The following is an 11312-nucleotide window of genomic DNA, read 5'->3' as shown; positions in this document are numbered from 1 at the left end:
AGACAGGTAATGCCCCCAGTAGATAGTGCCCCTAGTAGGTAGGTATCAGGTAATGCCTCCAGTAGGTAGTGCCCCCCCCAGCTGAGTGGTGCCCCCAGTAGATAGTGGCCCTAGTAGGTAGTGGTCCCTGGTTGGTTGTGCCCTCAGGTAGGTAATGCCGCCAGTATACAGTGAGTGACCCCAGTAGATAGTTCTCCCATATAGGTCATGCAGGTAGGTAGTGTCCCCCAGGTAGGTAATGCCCCCAGTTGAGTAATAATGCCCCCAGCTAGTTAATAATACCCCCAGTTAGGTAATAATTCCCCTCACATAAGTAATGCCCCCAGTTATGTAATAAAGCCCCTCACATAGGTAATGCTCCAGTAGGCTAAAAATGCACTAGTTAGTAAAAATTGCCCCCACGTAGATTTAAAAAAAAAAAAAAACATCATAAAAATCCACTGCGCTGAGGCCAGGCTGTCAACAGCCTCTGGAGCGGCGCGGGACTTCTCTGGCCGGCTGCGTGATGTACGTACAGGAGCCGGAAAATGCTACAGCCTGTACGTACATTGGGGAAGATTTATCAAAACCTGTTCTGAGGAAAACTTGCTGAGTTGCCCCTAGCAACCAATCAGATTACTTCTTTCATTTTTAAAGAGACCTGTGAAAAATGAAAGAAGCGATCTGATTGGTTGCTATGGGCAACTCAGCAACTTTACCACTGCACAGGTTTTTATTAATCACCCCCATTATGTACGCAATTTGGGAAAGCTGGGTCACTGGCAGTACACAGTGCAGGGCTCACAGTACTTCCCCAGCTTTGTGGACTGCCTGTCACTCAGCTTTCCCAGTCTCCTGAACGGAATGTCTGTATGGTGAAGCAGCCATATTGGAGAGATGAAGTAACAGATGTCACACTAGTATTCTGCCATTCAGAAGTCATATAAAGCTAGGGAAATGCTAAGAGTACTAGTGTGACATCTGGTACTTCACTACATAAAAACATGTTTTCTTTCCAATGTGGCTACTTTACCAGACAGATATTCTCTTCAGAAGTCTGGGAAAGCTGGGTGACAGGCAGTACACATAAAGCTGGGGAAGTACTGTGAGCCCTGCACTGTGTCACCTAGCTTCTCCAGTCTCCTGAAGAGAGCCCCCATACGCCCATATGGTGCCCCACACAGGGAATACACTGATACATACACATTACACAGATACAGACACATGCACTTTACATGTGTACAATTTTAACACTAACAGACATACACACAGGTGATACATGACATATATACACATACATACACACACAGGTGATACATGACATATATACACACATACATACAGACACAGGTGATACATGACATATATACACATACATGTGATACATGACATATATACACACACAGGTGATACATGACATATATACACACATACATACACACACAGGTGATACATGACATATATACACATACATACACACACAGGTGATACATGACATATATACACATACATGTGATACATGACATATATACACACACAGGTGATACATGACATATATACACACATACATACACACACAGGTGATACATGACATATATACACATACATACACACACAGGTGATACATGACATATATACACATACATGTGATACATGACATATATACACATACATACACAGGTAATACATGACATATATACACATACATACAGACACACATGATACATGACATATATACACATACATACAGACACACATGATACATGACATATATACACATACATACATACATGATACATGACATATATACACATACAAAGTTAGGTGATACATGACATATATACACATACACACACAGTTAGGTGATACATGACATATATACACATACACACATACATACACACACAGTTAGGTGATACATGACATATACACACATATATACACACACAGTTAGGTGATAGATGACATATACACATACACACATACACAGACAGTTAGGTGATACATGACATATACACACATACACAAACACACACACACACACACACACACACACACACTTACTTTTAGGCAGGATTAGACAGCTCCAGGGGGTTCCACATCTGCAGACTCCTTACTTCACCTCTGCTCCTAGCTCCACTGTGCAGCCTGCAGCCCTCCCCTCCTCCTATTCCCCGACTGCCGACCTGTATACAGCAGGAGGCCGGGGATCTTACTGAGGGATGGGGGAGGGGTCCGGGAGAGAGGAGAGGGGCCCAGATCTTCCTGCCTGTACGTGTGGGGAAGTGCTGAGCCCCAGTGCAGAGACCAGGGAGGGCAGAGGGAGGTTACAGGCCTCACGATCAGTGGAGCATAAGGGGAAAGTGACAGCCGGCAGCCACAGCCCCTGTATATAGTAAACCTGGTCCGGGCCTGTACTGCCCTGATGGCGGCCCCTACGCTACCCTGACGTCGCGTGGGGCACGCAGGTCACGCAACCAAGTCACCACCAGGGCCGTAGGTAAGCCTGTGGGCCGGTCTGGGACATCGCAGGGCCAGCCTTCTTTCACTGTTAATATTGTTGTCGCAGGCTGCCGGGCCTATTTTAACGTAGGGGCCTGGAGCTGCCGCTCCATCCGCCCCTACGTTAATCCGGCCCTGATCAGACAGTATATATTATTGTCCATAGGCTTCTATTGCAACACACCCGTATTTGCACTTAAATTATTGAACATAAGTCCACATAGCGAATAGCATCTAGGGCATAGCATAATAACCATATAGCCACATAGGTATCAAGTATCACTACATATATTTTTTGTATCATGCACACTGGAAATGTGCTGCTCCTCTAAAACAGAGTCCTGATTTGTCCGTTTTATCCAGGATATCATGTAAAACAGCATGTATCTTATTGCACAGTTCATGATAATATTTCACATATAGGTACATGTCACGTCAGACACACTCTACTGCAAAGAGCGATACACGCTAAACAAAGGCTGTTACAACTAAGATTTCTGATGAACCCAACAGCAGGAAACGTGTTGAATCTGAACTGAATCTGAACTTAGGAGCTAAGAAGTAGCCATGTGATGACAACTCGGATACACAAATGAAGCAAGTTCGGGACCACAGGTTTTCTTTACTAATGTAGCACCCACTATGCACATTGCAATCCTGGAATAGGATTTATGCAACTGGCACATTTTAGGGGTACAGTGCAATATTTACCTCAAGTGCAATTACCTATATGTGCAATATTATGATGAACTGTGCAATAAGATAAATGCTGTTTACATGATATTCTGGATAATACGGACAAATCAGGGCTCTGTTTTAGAGGAGCAGCACCTTTCCAGTGTGCATGATATAAAAAAATATATGTAGCGATACTTGATACCTATGTAGCTATATGGATATTATGCTATGCCCTAGATGTTAATCGCTATGTGGACATATGTGCAATAATTTAAGTGCAAATATGGGTGTGTTGCAATAGAGGCCTATGGACAATAATATACAATGTCTGATGGAGATTTTAGATAGACAGTAAAAGGCCTCTGGGACATATGACATTGCTTATACCCTTTCTTCTGGGATACTCAGATGCAAGATAAGAGATGTACATCCCAGAGGAAAGTGAGTCCCATATTATGGAATAATATAAATCACTCTGCATTTGCATATTATAGAGTGGACACTAGGATGACGGCAGATATGTATGTCTACTGAATATATATACGCCTGTTTTTTTTTTCTGTTTCTTTTTGTTTTTTTGAGCTTTTTTTTATTTACTACAATTAAAAGCTAAGTTTTAAATCACATTGTGCTATCAGTGCTACATATATATCTATATGAGATAAATTTGTTGGATGTGTTAAATCTCAGTGCGTGATAGATACACATAACTTGATTGGCAGAGATGGATGTACAATGCATACTGACAGTGTTTGTGGAACTATATGAAATGCAACAGACCTGTATGAATTCTACTTCAACACACTTTTTGACTGGCAGAGATGACTGCACAATGCGTATTGACAGTGTTTGCGTAACTATATGAAATGCACCAGACCTCTATTAAAGGACAACTGCAGCACAATAACACTTATTCCCTAACCACAGGATAGGGAATAAGTGTTTGATCGTGGAGGGTCTGACCGCTGGGACCCCCATGATCTTTTGAACAGGGCTCCCGCATTAGCACTCAGTGAAAGTGCTAATGCAAGTATCGTCGACCTAGTACAGTTCTATGGGAGAGGCCTCCCCGCCTCTCCCATAGAACTTCATGGAGGAGGTGTTTCGGCAGCAACGGCATGTTGTGGCCGGCACGCCTCCTGCAGGGGGGAGTCGCACCAGAGCCGCTGCCCTGTGCAGGAGATCGCGGGGGGGTCCCAGCCATCGGACCACCTGCGATCAAACACTTATCCCCTATCCTGCAGATAGGGGATAAGTTGTTTTTGGCCACAGATGGCCTATAACACTATAGGCTAGATATGTATAACTTCAAAACGCTTTTTGACTGGCAGAGATGACTGCATAATGCATACTGATGGTGTTGAACTACAGGTTAGATACAGATCATGGCAATGGCAACTGTAGCTCGTTGAGGAACACTATTCAATTCAGGCATTTGCAGGTATGAGCCTTGAAAAAGGCTTTGGATTTGTGGTTGCAAAAGATAAGTCCTTCAGAGGCTGTGAGAGGTCTCTCTTTCTAATCTGTATCTATCTTTCTCTCTTTTTCTAACCTGTATCTCTATCTTTCTAACCACTAACTGTCCCTATGTCTATCTCGCTCCCTCTCTCTGTCTTTTCTCTAAAGAAGTTCTAAGTGCTTTGAACACTGAGGGTGACGTCAGTGCCCTTTTATCTGTATCCCTGGCTGTGTCGTATTGGCCTTTGTGCTTGATTGTGTATATAAGGCTTCAAAGGATCCCGGCTCATGGCGCTGTTTGACCAAGCAGGAGGATATGCTTAAAAGAGGATTTATTAACCAGAATGCAACGCGTTTCGCTGCGCATGTGCAGCTTCCTCAGGCATGGCAAAGGGAGGACACAGCAGGTTTAAATAGGTAAAATGTAACCATTTACCTACGGATTCCACACACAGGAAAACACAATCGCAATCACCTATGTGTAGCAATACCCATGTTGTGAATAGTCATGAGGAGTCCGTACACACGGAGTCCCCATCACATCAAAACATGCGGTTTACAATCAGATATCACACATACAGACATAACAAAATATTCACATCTATAAAATCCATAAATATTGTCATTAAATATGCATAACCATATGTAACAAAAATAAAAGCTAGAGATTATGTATTCTACTATAATAAGAATAAGAAAAAATAATATGTAATACTAAATAAATAAATATATATATACATATATATATATATATAAATATATATATATACATACATAAAGGGGTGTGCCTAGAGCATTTGGCACCCGGGGCGGACCCTTTGTTTGGCACCCCACCCCCACCCGCACCCCCCCTTAATTACACCCCCCTCCCTCCCCCCCTTTATTTACCCCCTCCTCCCCCCCCCCCCCTTAATTACACGCCCTCCCAGGAGCGGAATGACAATACTCAAGGCCCACGGACCAAAAAAAGCAAGGGCCCCTACTAGGCTCTGCAGCTCGTCAATCTTCTGCCATGCCCCTATTCCATCTAAATCTCATACACAATAAACTAAAATTTATATATGTAAGAAACACTTTAACATAGGTACATTTCCATGAGCAATAATACTGGTATATATACCACCACACAATAACTGGATAATACCGCCATACTGTACTGAATACAACCACTATATACAGACCAGTATACTATAAAGGATCTGTATAACTGATTATATACAGGACCATATGGCGGTAGATATCAGCTGTACACAGGATGTATATACTTTATAAGTGATTACAGTAACATTTTGGGGACTCACAATTACGTCTTTTCTGATCAGCGGCGTCCTCTTTCCTTTTTTTCTCCGTCTGGATAAGACCGCCATGTGGATCTCTTAACATCTGCAGGAAAAACATGTCAGACTCTGCATTTTTCCAGTGCCCTCCTCTGCACAATCTTTCCATCTATAGGCCCACAAACTGTAATAATGCCCTCCTTGGTGTCCTGCACAGTAAACGGGCAGGTAGGTAGGTAGCCAGGTAAATAGGTAACTAGGTAGGTAGATCAGGAAGCCAGATATGTAGGTAGGTGACAAGTTAGGTAGGGGGCTAGCTAGGCAGCCATGTATGAAGGCCAGGTATGTACATAGTTAGGTAGCTGGGCATGTAGGTAAGTAGTTAGGCATCCAGGTATAAAGTTAGGTAGCCCCACTTCCCTGTATGTATAGGCAGCAGAGTTAAACCCCCTTCCCAATAGGTATAGGAAAAGAATTAACCCCCCTTTCTCCTTAGTTATAGGCAGCAGAGTCCCCCCCCTTTCCCCATAGGTATAGGCAGAGTTAAAAAAAAAACTCCCCCCATTTCCCATAGGTATAGGCAGAGTTAAACCCCCTTTTTCCCCATAGGTATAGGCAGATTCCCCCCCCCCCCTCTTCCCAATTGGTATAGGCAGAGTTATCCCCCTCTTCCCCATTGGTATAGGCAGATTCACCCCCCTCTTCCCCATTGGTATAGTCAGTTACCCCCCTCTCCTCTTCTTTCCCCATAGATATAGGCAGAGTTACCTCCCCCCTCTTTCACATAGGTATAAGCAGGTACATCCCCCCCTCTTTCCCATAGGTATATGCAGTTACACCCCTCCCCCTCATTCCCATAAGTAAATGCAGTTACATCCTCCCTCTTTCCTATAGGTATATGCAGTTACATCCCCCCCTTTCCCATAGGTATATGCAGTTACACCCCCCCTTTCCCATAGGTATATGCAGTTACACCCCCCTCTTTCCCATAGGTATATGCAGCTACACCCCCCCTCTTCCCCATAGGTATATGTAGAGTAACCCCCCCTCCCCTATAGGTATATGTAGAGTAACCCCCCCTCCCCTTCCCCATTGGTATATGTAGAGTAACCCCCCCTCCCCTTCCCCATAGGTATATGTAGAGTAACCCCCACTTCCCTTCCTCATAGGTATATGTAGAGTAACCCCCCCTCCCCTTCCCCATTGGTATATGTAGAGTAACCCCCCCTCCCTTCCCCATAGGTATATGTAGAGTAACCCCCCCTCCCCTTCCCCATAGGTATATGTAGAGTAACCCCCCTCCCCTTCCCCATAGGTATATGTAGAGTAACCCCTCCACCCCTTCCCCATAGGTATATGTAGAGTAACCCCCCCCACCCCTTCCCCATAGGTATATGTAGAGTAACCCCCCGACCCCTTCCCCATAGGTATATGTAGAGTAACCCCCCTACCCTTCCCCATAGGTATATGTAGAGTAACCCCCCCTCCCCTTCCCCATTGGTATATGTAGAGTAACCCCCCCTCCCCATAGGTATATGTAGAGTAACCCCCCTCCCCTTCCCCATAGGTATATGTAGAGTAACCCGCCCCCTCCCCTTCCCCATTGGTATATGTAGAGTATCCCCTTCCCTTCCCCATAGGTATATGTAGAGTAACCCCCCCTCCCCTATAGGTATATGTAGAGTGACCCCCCCCCTCTTTCCCCATAGGTATATGTAGAGTAACCCCCCCTCCCCTATAGGTATATGTAGAGTGACCCCCCCTCTCCTTCCCCATTGGTATATGTAGAGTAACCCCCCTCCCCTTCCCCATCGGTATATGTAGAGTAACCCCCCCTCCCCTTCCCCATAGGTATATGTAGAGTAACCCCCCCTCCCCTTCCCCATAGGTATATGTAGAGTAACCCCCCCTCCCCTTCCCCATTAGTATATGTAGAGTAACCCCCCTCCCCTTCCCCATTAGTATATGTAGAGTAACCCCCCCTCTCCCCTTCCCTATAGGTATATGTAGAGTAACCCCCCTCCCCTTCCCCATAGGTATACGTAGAGTAACCCCCCCTCCCCTTCCCCATAGGTATATGTAGAGAGTAACCCCCCCTATAGGTATATGTAGAGTAACCCCCTCCCCTTCCCCATAGGTATATGTAGAGTAACCCCCCCCCTCCCCTTAGGTATATGTAGAGTAACCCCCCTGCCCTTCCCCATAGGTATATGTAGAGTAACCCCCCCTCCTCCCCTATAGGTATATATGTAGAGTAACCCCCCTCCCCCATAGGTATATGTAGAGTAACCCCCCGCTCCTCCCCTATAGGTATATGTAGAGCAACCCCTCCTCCCCTATAGGTATATATGTAGAGTAACCCCCCTCCCCCATAGGTATATGTAGAGTACCCCCCCTCCTCCCCTATAGGTATATGTAGAGTAACCCCCCCTCCCCTTCCCCATAGGTGTATGTAGAGTTGAGAAAAATAAATAAAAAAGGATGCTCACCTGATATCCCACGCAGTGATCTCCTCAGCTGTAGGGGCCCGCGTCTTCTCCCCTCCACAGTACAGGCGCCGATGAGTGACGTCACTGGCGCCTGTACTGCGTGCTGCGTGGGGGCGGAGGTCACGTCTCCTCTGTGTAAGCTGTAGATGCGGCTCACACAGAGGGGATGCCTTCTCCTGTATGTGCGTGTATCGCGCATACAGGAGAATGGAGCGCTGTCTGCTGGGGATCTGGGACGAGTGTCCCGGATCCTCAGTAGTGGTGGCGGCGGCGGGTCAGTCCTCCCCTGGCACCCCCCTTGTGAGCGGCACCCGGGGCAGCCCCCCCCCCCCCCCCCTGAGTACGCCACTGTATATATATATATATTTATATATTTAAAAAAATGTTGAACAAAAAATTAGCAAATTCATTTTTCAACAGTTATCAGACAGTTTCTATTGATTCATTGAGTCCCTGAGGGGTCATAGTGGCAAGTTTGAAAATCCAATATGACTCACGATTAATTAATTTCTGGTAACGATTCGGAGTTGTTTCAGGAATGGTTTCTAAAATAACTAGGTGTAAATCTTGTATATTATTATTGTGTATTGCAGAAAAATTACGTGAAATACTATGCAATAAACTGTTTTTAATGTTGGATCGATGCTTGCACATACGTGATCGCACAGTTTTAACTGTGCGACCCACGTATTGCAGCCGACAATTACAAGATGACAAATATACTGCAAATTGAGTGTCACAACTGACTATGATCAATAGAAAATGTCCGATTGGTTTGAAATGATTGAAAAGTATAACTCGGAATACTGATCATAGCACAACATAGGCAACGTGCCTTATTGCAAGGGTAACAACCCACTGGTAATTTTAAAGGGGTTCCAGTTGCCAAATCATTATTTTTTAACCTGTTAGGGGCTATGAGGCTCTGTAGATTTTTAGATCGCCTGAATGTTATTCCAGGAGTAGGGGTACAATGGTTTTTAATATAGGATCACCACAAATGATCGGCCAAATTTGCTGTAATATATTTCGTATTTCTGATGCTCGACAATTATATCCAGTGATGAAATCATATTTAATTTTCTTTTTATTTCAGAACTGTTTGTATTTCCACTCTGTATCTCAGGATCTACATCTTTCTTTTTATTTATATTTTTAGGAGTAACTAATTCAATTGGTTTCATATTTTTAACGTTATTGAAAGCATTATTAAGAATACTCTGTGGATATTCCTTGGCTGAGAAGCATCCCCTAAGCAGATCCGCTTGTTGTACAAAGTCAGCATCCGAGGTGCAGTTTTTCCGCACTCTCAGATACTGACCATAGGGGACGCTCCTCAGCCAAGCAGGATAATGAGCACTATCAAACTGAAGGAAACTGTTCACGTCCACCAGTTTGAAGTGAGTTCTGGTAGAAATTTGTCTGGAGTGGTTCAAAACTTCAAGATCAATTATTAATAACATTTTTAGATCTTGAAGTTTTGAACCACTCAAATTTCTACCAGAACTCACTTCAAACTGGTGGACGTGAACAGTTTCCTTCAGTTTGATAGTGCTCATTATCCTGCTTGGCTGAGGAGCGTCCCCTATGGTCAGTATCAGAGAGTGCGGAAAAACTGCACCTCGGATGCTGACTTTGTACAACAAGCGGATCTGCTTAGGGGATGCTTCTCAGCCAAGGGATATCCACAGAGTATTCTTAATAATGCTTTCAATAACGTTAAAAATCTGAAAGAAATTGAATTAGTTACTCCTAAAAATATAAATAAAAAGAAAGATGTAGATCCTGAGATACAGAGTGGAAATACAAACATACTAAAATAAAAAAGAAATTTAAATATAATTTGATCACTGGATATAATTGTCGGGCATCAGAAATACGAAATATATTACAGCGAAATTGGCCGATCATTTGTGGTGATCCTATATTAAAAACCATTGTACCCCTACTCCTGGAATAACATTCAGGCGATCTAAAAATCTACAGAGCCTCATAGCCCCTAACAGGTTAAAAAATAATGATTTGGCAACTGGAACCCCTTTAAAATTACCAGTGGGTTGTTACCCTTGCAATAAGGCACGTTGTCTATGTTGTGCTATGATCAGTATTCCGAGTTATACTTTTCAATCATTTCAAACCAATCGGACATTTTCTATTGATCATAGAGTCAGTTGTGACACTCAATTTGCAGTATATTTGTTATCTTGTAATTGTCGGCTGCAATACGTGGGTCGCACAGTTCAAACTATGCGATCACGTATGTGCAAACATCGATCCAACATTAAAAACAGTTTTTTATTGCATAGTATTTCACGTCATTTTTCTACAATACACAATAATAATATACAAGATTTACACCTAGTTATTTTAGGAACCATTCCTGAAACAACTCTGAATCGTTACCAGAAATTAATTAATCGTGAGTCATATTGGATTTTCAAACTTACCACTATGACCCCTCAGGGACTCAATGAATCAATAGAAACTGTCTGATAACTGTTGAAAAATTAATTTGATAATTTTTTGTTCAATTTATTATATATATATATATGTATATATATATATATATATATATATATATATATATATATATATATTTTATTTATTTAGTATTACATATTATTTTTTCTTATTCTTATTATAGTAGAATATATAATCTCTAGCTTTGATTTTTGTTACATATGGTCATCCATATTTAATGACAATTTTTATGGATTTTATAGATGTGAATAATTTGTTATGTCTGTATGTGTTATATCTGATTGTAAACAGCATGTTGTGATGTGATGGGGACTCCATGTGTACGGGCTCCTCATGACTATTCACAACATGGTTATTGCTACACACAGGTGATTGCGATTGTGCTTCCCTGTGTGTGGAATCGGTATGTAAATGGTTAAATTTTACCTATTTAAACCTGCTGTGTCCT

General features: G+C 43.0%; 1 protein-coding gene across 5 annotated transcripts in view; it reads right to left on the bottom strand.

Annotated features, from left to right (window-relative positions):
* Positions 1-11312, bottom strand: part of LOC130291604 (ras-related GTP-binding protein A) — a 1042086-nt gene that overhangs the window by 315672 nt on the left and 715102 nt on the right. The window lies entirely within an intron of this gene.

This window comes from Hyla sarda, chromosome 9, assembly GCF_029499605.1.
Source record: "Hyla sarda isolate aHylSar1 chromosome 9, aHylSar1.hap1, whole genome shotgun sequence".
Classification (NCBI taxonomy): domain Eukaryota; kingdom Metazoa; phylum Chordata; class Amphibia; order Anura; family Hylidae; genus Hyla; species Hyla sarda.
Note: the sequence above shows the minus strand (reverse complement) of the source record. Positions and strands in the feature narration are given on the sequence as shown.